Genomic DNA, 10,160 nt, shown 5'->3' with positions numbered 1-10,160 from the left:
TAAAGTCTCCAGGTTGCACGGATTTGTTGCCCCTTTATCTAACTCTCTCTCTCTCTCTCTCTCTCTCTCTCTCACTCTATCTATCTATCTCTATCGTATGGTTCTACGCTCCTCGCTCTCGCCCCTGTCTTTTTTCTTTCAATACAGCCACGAGATCCTATTGTGCACACGCTCGCGAGCGTGTAAATACGTGTATTCGTTTACTCCACTCTCCGGTTTTCTTCTCTTCTCCCTTTTTCTGCGTCTTCAAATACGCATGTGCGTGCGCGCGCGCGCATGCTCTCTCTCTCTCTCTCTCTCTCTCTATCTCTCTCTCACTATCGTCGCCTCGAGAGAGACGAGAGAGATTACACGAAGCACTATTAGTAAGTATGAAGTAGTAGAGTAGGGCCACGACGGAACATTATGCGATTGCCCGGCGGAGCATGACCATGGCTTGGGGGGGGGGTAGGTATTGTGCGGTCGGCGGGGTGGGGTAGAGAGAGGAAATAACGAGAGGCAGAGCGAGTGAGTGAGAAGGCGGTAGTAGCGGTGGTGCGTGGTGAGTCGCTCTTATTGTCGTCATTGGGCGTTCGGCAGTCGTGGCGTCGTAAACGTTACTTCCTCGCCTACGTACGCGAGACAGATGGTTTTCGTCTAAAGGTCATCTCTCTTGAATGAAATCATCCATGGTCGAGAAGTCCTGGCGATAAAGGATGAAAATGCCGAGGGAGCCCTCGTCCTCCCTCTCCACCGCTCCATCGTCAACACCACCATATTCCCCAACGACGCATGCGCGCCCACGGAATTCACGATTTCTACGTGCATTCTTCATTTTAAAGTTCTCTCGGCTTACTCACTCTTATCATCACAACTAATTTTTAAACGTACAATGCCTATCACAGCTTTTACTATGAAAACTACACGTTCTGACAAAAGTTGTCATTTGCACCTTATTTCATAGCTTTTTTTTTTTTTTTTTGTTTTTTTTGGGTCGCGCATGCGTCACCGAACACCGTCATCGCCAAAAGATCGCCGTCGGTGCGAATGTAGCGATGGGGCGGTTTAGCGGTCATACAGAGAGAGAGAGAGAGAGAGAGAGAGAGAGAGAGAACGATAGACAGATGGGGCGTCGGGGGGAGGCTGTAGAGAATTGCAGAGAGTCGGTAGGTAGGTAAGGTAAAGCCAATGTTTGTCGCGTACGCAACGATACATATTTGTTCTAAGCTCACGAGTTTATGACTACGCGGGCAATAAGTTTTCCGAACTATTTAATTCAAGGAACTAATCGACGACGAGGCCTTTAGAGAAACGCTGACGCAACGTTCTCTTCCGAGAGACAATTAATCCTTATAGCGTCATTATATCACTTTATATCGTCGTGTTAACATTAAAGTCGGACGTTCAAATAAGGGATCGGATTTTCATTGTAAAACGGTCGTAAAGCACAAGAATAATGGAATTTTGAGGGTAGCGCGCGAGGGCTGAGTGGAAAATATTCAATTAGCCCTATGAATTTTCATAATCGGCTATCTTTCACCATTGCAATACAAGAATTGTAAAGATCGTAGGGGCTTGAAAGTATTCGAAAAACTCATGGGACGCGAAGCCTCGAGCGTATCAGCTTGGAGCGTTTAATCGCGTATGCGACGACGATTACCTTACCCTCGCGATATCCGGCAACGGATTCTTATTAAAGACGCGGATTGTTGTCGCGTCTCGGGAATGGCTTCGGAGGCTGATTCAGTCGCGCGTAGCGATCAAGGAGATCCGGGGGCGGAGGACGGGATAGGGAGACATGTGTGCTCGTGCTTGTGCTTGTGCTTGTGCTTGCGCTTGTGCTTGTGCGTGCGTGCGGGCGGGTGTGCGGGCTGACGCAAGGGGAAGGGGCGAATAAGTGGAAAAGGAAAAGAAAGGCGCGTGCGTTCGTGAAGCTCCGTAGGAAAAGCGTCATCGAGCGTTTGTGGGAAAGAGGCTCGCGACGGGGCAGACAGCAAGAGGCAAGAACGGTGGCCGACGGAGGCCGATTACTAAGCCGACGATGACGTTCTATCGATCATAAATGTCCCATTAATCCAAAAAGCATCGATTGGTTTGCTTTAACTTGCTTTATAAGACGGCGGCCGACAACGAAGCTTTATTCAACTTTTCAAACAGACTGACATGTCTCTTAAAGACGTTTACAGTCTTCTATCGAGCTTAAATCACCTGATAATGACAAATTTTACAAACTGTATAAATAAATTGTCGCGGACCAAGAGAGGGGCGGATGGCGGATGGTTAGAGAGAGAGAGAGAGAGAGAGAGAGAGAGCGAGAGAGAGAGAGGGGGGGGGGGACGACAGTTATGGGCTTCTGAAAAAATAACTTTAACAAAGCTGGATTTACCGAGAGTAAATTAATCGCTTTGCCTCCGTCCGCTTCGTTCAATCAAGCTCTTCTTCGTTTTCTTATGTTTATTAAATAATTCTGATTCATCGCGTGAAAAGCTCGTCAATTGCATACAAGCCTCACTATTGCGTACAAGCGGCGCTGCATATATTAATGTAATAACTTATTTTAACAATAAGCGATGACATAGTAGTAGTATACAAAAAGAAGAAGAAGAAAAGAATATATTAAAAAGGAGAAAGCGACAATCGAACAAGTTTAATAAGCTTCAAAATTATTTCCATTCTCTAATTAAATAAGCATTCGCTTTTATTATACTTATTTCGAGGGAGTGACGAAGATTGACGAACAAAGTTGGAAAATATAGAGAGATATTGAGAAACATCAGACACAAGAAAAATCAGTCATTATTTATAAAAAAAAAGATATCGTTTAAACAGTTATTTCGCTTAAATTGCATTTTCCACGTTGCTTCGTTCTAAGCGGAGATCGCATAGATCGACGTCGAATCGTTAATTGCATTATGGAAGAGAGATCGCGATACATACCGATCCAAATGATCAAAGCAAATGCTTCGACATAGACTCTCCGCCACAATTTAGAATTAATTTTCCAGAATAATACGCGAACAAACACGGACTTACCGCGCTACGATGACTAACTCAAGACTTGCATTTGATCAAGATACGATCGATACGTTGCTATTTGACATTCGATTGCAATGGTGGGACGCGTCTATCGTTCCTACGATCATCGATCGCCAATAGTACGTGCGATCGGAGCTACGGAGTCGACGTCAGGCATATCGCGAGTCGAGTTACAACGACTCGCGTAGCATACGCACATTTTAATCGATTCGCAATCACGTGGAACGTCGCACTTCCATCCCCCTTGATAGGGACTCCGAGGGCGCAGTATTTCGTTCTATTTTGGTCGTCTGTGCCTCTCCCCCTCACCCCTCCCCACCAAGCCCGCCCTCACGAGCCACAGCCGAATGTAGTGTGACATAATGCGAGGCAGCTATTGCTCCCGAGTGAATTCCACCCTGCGATCCGATACGAATTAACGGCATTCACGGGCAATAAAACTTCTAGCCGAAATTTTTAGCCAAATTAATGAATTTTCATATAAACCGTAGGAAAGCATCGCTCTTATCGAGTGTATTCCATGCACACGCTCAATTGGAAATATTCCAGTGAGCCAAGTATTGGCTTTGTTTAAAATTGTTATCTTGTTTATTATAAGCGTGTTAAATAATAGAGCAATAATTTACAAACAATAATTCATCGGATAAAGTTTGTGAAAAAAAATTAAGTTGAATTAACATTGTTATTCCTTTGTTTTTCTACATTTCGGCCATTTAGTTTATAGTGCACACGAGCATGCGAATTCAAATATTGGTGAGGTCAGCTATTTTTGGTATACGTATTCTTCAACGCGCTCGCGTACGCTTAACTTCGCTCGTACTTCCGCTTCATTATTCCTACTTCTTCTTTATTACTTCAAATAGAAGCCTGCAAAATTTGGCCAGATTTTTAGGGATTAAAACCGATAAGAAATACTATGATATCCTTTAATACTATGGCGGCAATATTTCTTTATATTATTGATTCGTATCAATACATAGGGTCGACTATTTTCCATTTTCAATTTCTTGATAACGTACTGGAAATTTTAACTTATTGATGTTTTCTACGTCCCGTATATCTTTCCTTTCAAAATCCGTATAAAGAGATTGGGGAAAGGCGCTGATACCGAAACAGACAACATTTTCAATACTAAAATCAATTACATAAAATTTATTTACTTTAAGTTCTACATTGAATTAATAAAGCTAATATTAGCGAAGCTAATGTTATATCAATTCATACTTACGATATGACCTAAAAATAAAACTCCGTATCGGACACGATTGCTTAAATATTATTTTTTAAAATACTTTTAAAAGGATGACGAGTGTGCGATTTTTCACGATTTAGATAGTCAATTAATTTTTTTTTTTTCGTTTGTTTTGTTTTGTTTTGTTTTGTTTTGTTTACACTAACATGTTGACATTTTAGATATTTTTCCGAATGAAAAATCGTAACGATAGCAATTAGAAAGCTATTTGAACGTGTGAAAAGTGTAACACTTATATCGGATTATTGGTAAAATAGTATTTGACTTGAAAAGAGCTTTAAATTATAAATGACAAAGAACTAATTATTCGAAGACTTTGTTCGCATATAAAACAAAAAAAAAAACTGACAAATCGACCGAGTCAATGATTTGTGTCAATTTCAACATTATTAACACTTGAAGAATTGGTAATATTTGTATGTATGAGACATTTTAAAAGCAAATTCATCTGCTTTCGTAATTATTAAATATTATTTATAAAGAAATTATTCGATATATTTTTAACGATAAGTCAATCGTCTCAGCTTAACATTTGGCAAGATATTTATTTCTAAATTCTAAATTATAATTATGCAATTTGCAAATATTTAATTTTTCTTACGAGCTGTTGACTCGCAACTTCTTCTTCTATTAAACTATTGTGAGCTCGCAGTTGATATGCTTTAAGAAATGTTTAAAAAAAATTAATATACGCAATCATTCTTTTATATAGAATTGAAAAACTTTCGATAATTATTCTATGAATTTATTTTTATCGGCTACGAAGGTCAATAATATAAATAAGAAAATCAAATCATCAGATTTCCCTCTACTCTAGGCACACGTAAAATACACGTATAATAAATTTAATTAAGGAAATATTATTAACAATGGAATTATTAACAATATTACATTGACAAAAGCCTGTTGAATTAAGGCATCTGAAGATGATCAGAATGAAATATGTATAGAGTGATAATATGATCAATAGCGGACTCCAATGAATTATTAAAATGACAATGTTAAAGTTGCGTTTCAAATGTAAATTAAGGAACAATTAAAGAAAAAAAAAACAATATATATTTCCCGATATTTAATATTTTAAGTATTTCTCTGACAATATAAAGGAAATATTATTGCAATATTTTATTAATATCCTCATTATTTATTATACTCGCTTAGCAAGGTACTCATTTTGCAATAAAAGTAAACAAAAATTTCAGATTATTACTAGTATAGCATACATAATTGCTTATTAATTTATTATTGCCTAGTACTTATAGTTTTATAATACAGCACATCGATTATAATTGACAATCAATTGCAATCTTTCTACTTCGTTTACTTTTTATAAACAATAAAGTATCAAGCAAGTTATTCGATTGCCTTTGTTTCGTAATTTTTCACTACTACATAACTTTATACTATTTAAAATTTAACTTTCTGAATTTTTATATTGGATCAAATATGTTTTCACTATGGTTCCCTTCAAATGTAACGTGGACTAAGAATATTTGGTCCTGTTAAATTAGCCTTTCCTCTATTTTTAATATCTTTGTCAATTCTGTGAGAATTAATTTCCTTGCCTTCGAAACAAATTTCTTATTAAGAATAAACATTTTGTTTCTAAAACGCAATAAAATTTTTATTTAATGTATATACATACATAATTATGTATATATATATATATATATATATATATATATATAGATAGATATAATTATCAGTTTTGATATACAATTTAAAAGGCAATTTCATAATGAAGTTGGAAATAAGTGTGGTTAAGTGATTAAGGAAAATAGTTTTACTCTCAAACGAATGAAATTTTGATTTTTGCGATGAAAAGTTGAATCCAGTGACGAAAGCTCCATGGATATGCAGAAGCACGTGACTGAAGTTTGACACAATTTAATTATATATTATGTTGTTGTAAATTGATAATCTTCATTTAATTCATTGAATTAAATTCATCTTGTTAGTAAAGATAATCAATTAATAACGTTGTTATCCTATAAAATTAACTTGTTTATTCTAAAAACGTTCATTTAATATATAAAATAAATATAAATTACATACTTAATTACATCATTACGCAAAATTTACTCTTATAATTGTTATCCAATGGTATATACATTTTGTTATATTCCTCAAATAGAAATTGTGAATTACTAATTCTTAACTAAATTTCTCATTTCCGAATAGATATTGTATTGTATTAATTATAATTATGAAGAATGCAGATATAAGTAATTTGTAGGGAGTATAAAATAAATAAAAACAACTATGATACAAAAACATTGATTATATATTTGATTAAATATATATACATATACATGTACACACACGCGCGCACGCACACTTACCGCGCGCGCGCGCATCCACACACACATATACACGCACGCATATGTGTATGTATGTATATATATATATATATATATATATATATATATATATACATACATACACATATGCGTGCGTGTATATATATTTATATATAAAAGATGAAAATTACTAAATGCTCAATACAAATAACTGTAAAAATCTATAATTCTGATTCATTCGATAGACGCTGGAGATGATGTTACACATAAAAAATGTATGATTAAATAATTCATCTCAAATACTTCACAGTTTTGAGAAATAATTGTTTCTTAAAAATGTAAAAAAAGTGTCGCATGTAGTTTTATGTATCGAAAATACTATAAAGATTTTAATTGTTTATTAAAAGTGATTATTTTTTTAATTAATATATCAAGTATTATTTAAAATTCATATGCAATTGACACTTGTGAAAACGTGGCTTTATTTCTGTACATACGAAGATATATCGGTTTTCTTACTTTTATAGTAATTATTATAAAATGATCAATTGTAGCTTTATCAATTGGAGTCAAACACAAGAAATTCTTGGCTGTTCATATTTACTTATGTCGCCAATATTTATTGTAAAGAGGCTTGTGTGGCTTAATGACGCGATGTTTCTTAATGGCAATCAATTGTACGAAAATAAAACGAAAAGGACTGATTATTATAAGCAAACGGTGTCATTCCACTGATAAAGGTGATCCTGGGAAACGAAGAAAGCACGAGTCGGACACGAATTGTAAAAGTTATGAATAGATATGGGAAGAGAGGGTGAGTGGGGTCGACAGAAAGAGAGAGAGAGAGAGAGAGAACGTGTGTGTGTGAGACACAGAGGAAGAGTGGAAAAGTGCACAGGCCATATTATTATTTTAATTGTAGCACATATACTATCAAAGCAAGTTATTAAAATTACGCTGGTACGATGAGATTCACGATTGCACGATAAATTTTTTTTTTATCTTATTGAATTTAATTAATTATAATAATTTCATTCAAGTTTATGAACTTCCTATAAGTTGCTAGATACGAAATTTTGTCGGATCGAATATTTCATGTAAACAATATTTATCTCAAAGTATTTTAAGATTAAGATTTAAAAACAAATCTAGTTTGCGCTTATCTGCAGTTTGATTTTTGAGTTTCTCCAAATTCTGGATTATTCTTTCTCTTTTCACGTCATCGATTATTTATAATAGGCGTCGCTTGAAAAGGTCCACGAGCCTCTTTACAATATCTCTATATTGATATATATGCGTGTATATATACACATACATACATACATACATACATACATACACACACACACACACACACACATACACACATACATATATATATTAATATTAAAATTAATTATAAAAATTATCATACACGCTTTTCTTTAATTACACGAATCATATTATTTATTATATTGTTTCATTTTTTCATTATATAAAGTGTCCTTATGTCCCTATTTTACTTCACTGTCACAGGCAAATATGAAAATATTAACGCGTGATTAATGTAATTAAAAAAAAATCATTTAAATATATAACTAAAACGTGTATATTTTCATATTTGCTTGATTAAAAGTCTTATCTCATAATTTTTATACATTCAACGTGTAAGATTGTATGAAATTATACATATATACGTTGAAATTTTATTTCCAGTAGTACTGAATACTTAGAAGTAATTAATAATCTAAAAATTTGAACAGTAACAAATAAAAATGTAATACATGAATTTATTTTAATTATCCCCAATAGCGTATATGTTGTAAAAAATTTTTAATATAAAACTTTAATAGAAAATAACTAATAAATTATTTTTATAATCTATCACTCTACGATAGCTTAGTCATAGGCAATTTATCATTATTAATTATTATTATTATTATTATTATTATATATATATATATATATATATATATATATATATATATATATATATTATGAATTAATACCGAACATTAGAATTTTAGCAAATATTTTAATATCTCTTTTTTTTATGATTTTGGTATAATAATAATAATCTTCACCACTTGTTGGTATTGATTTTACAGTAATAACACTGATAAAGTCATTTCGATATTATTTTCGTTTTATAAAATTATTGATAAAATAAAAACTTGATACTTTTTAATAAAAAAAGTTTATTAATTAGATCAAATTTTTGGTATATGTTTAAAAATATAAGGTACAAATATAAGGTACTTTTTAATCAATAAGTCTGCATAAGAAAAAGACAAACTTTAAACGTAGTTTTTTTCAGTTGCGAACACAATTTCACTGAAAATCTTTAATCAATTTGAAATTTTCCAAAATTTAATCTACTCATGATTATCTCCACGCAGATACAAGAAATAATTTTATCTATTTTTTATTTATTTTTCTTTTTAATTTAAAAATACAAATAAGTCTTGCAAGTTTGATACTTTCGTTTTAAACGTCCATTTTCTTATTTCTTAAAAAATTCATTACTTCTAACTCCTGCGGTAATGATAACAATATTAATTATCATTATATTATCTTAATTTCATTTACATTAAATTGAGCCAATATCGTGTTCGCAATGAATTATAATTTTTGATAATTTGTCATTTTAGCAGAAGTAAATATGAAATTTAATCTGATTTTTTTTTCTTATTTCTAAAATAATTCGCCAAATAAAATTAAATAAGAATTTGACTATAAATGAAATGCCTTGTTAGGGGGCAATTTGAAATATGAAAATGATTTGCAAATGTAAAAAAAGGGTGAAATCTGTCCTTTTTCAGGGCGTCGTATAAAGAAGCTCATATTATGAATGAAATAATAAAATTACAACGCATTGATCCGTTAAAATAGCGTTTATCGCAATAATATTGCTAAATAATTTATATGTTCTGAAAAGTCGACGAATAAATGGCACCTTTTAAAAACTTATTCTTCATATCTTTTAATGGCCCAACAGTGTATTTTATATTTATTTCTATAAATCTTCTAATTTTTGTAAATAAAAATGATGCTTATAATAAAATTTTTTTGTAAATTCTTTGACAACTCAGTGTTATCAATGTAAATCTTATTTTTAAAAGTTGCTGCCGTATATTTTTACACAAGTCATGCGTACGTTAAATGCGAGTAAACATCACACATTATTTATCAGTAAATTAGCCTACGTATTAGTTTGTCGAAAATAATCGATAAAGTCAATTCATTATATGCTTAGACAATATTTAAATGCATTGCAGTCAGTGTTGAGTAAAGAATATTTTATCTAAAATTATATTGCTCGTAAGTGTAAAAATTATCAGTGACGAAAAATTAATCGTTAATCGCAATAAAACGCTTTCTTATAGACAATAAATCGTAATAGAAGAAACATCATGATTAGAAAATTCAACATTTAATAATCGCATTATAAATCGGAATTTTTTTAATCAATAAAATAAATTACTATTTAAAACTACAAGGTAACATTCATCGATCCATTTAGTTCCCCTATCTTTAAAAATTCATCTTCGTCGCTTCATTTATAGATTCTGGGCCAATAATACATCGAATAAAGTAAAATAAACTCGTATCGA

This window comes from Ceratosolen solmsi, unplaced genomic scaffold, assembly GCF_000503995.2.
Source record: "Ceratosolen solmsi marchali unplaced genomic scaffold, CerSol_1.0 scaffold13, whole genome shotgun sequence".
In the NCBI taxonomy this organism is placed as follows: domain Eukaryota; kingdom Metazoa; phylum Arthropoda; class Insecta; order Hymenoptera; family Agaonidae; genus Ceratosolen; species Ceratosolen solmsi.
This window is presented reverse-complemented; position numbering follows the sequence as displayed.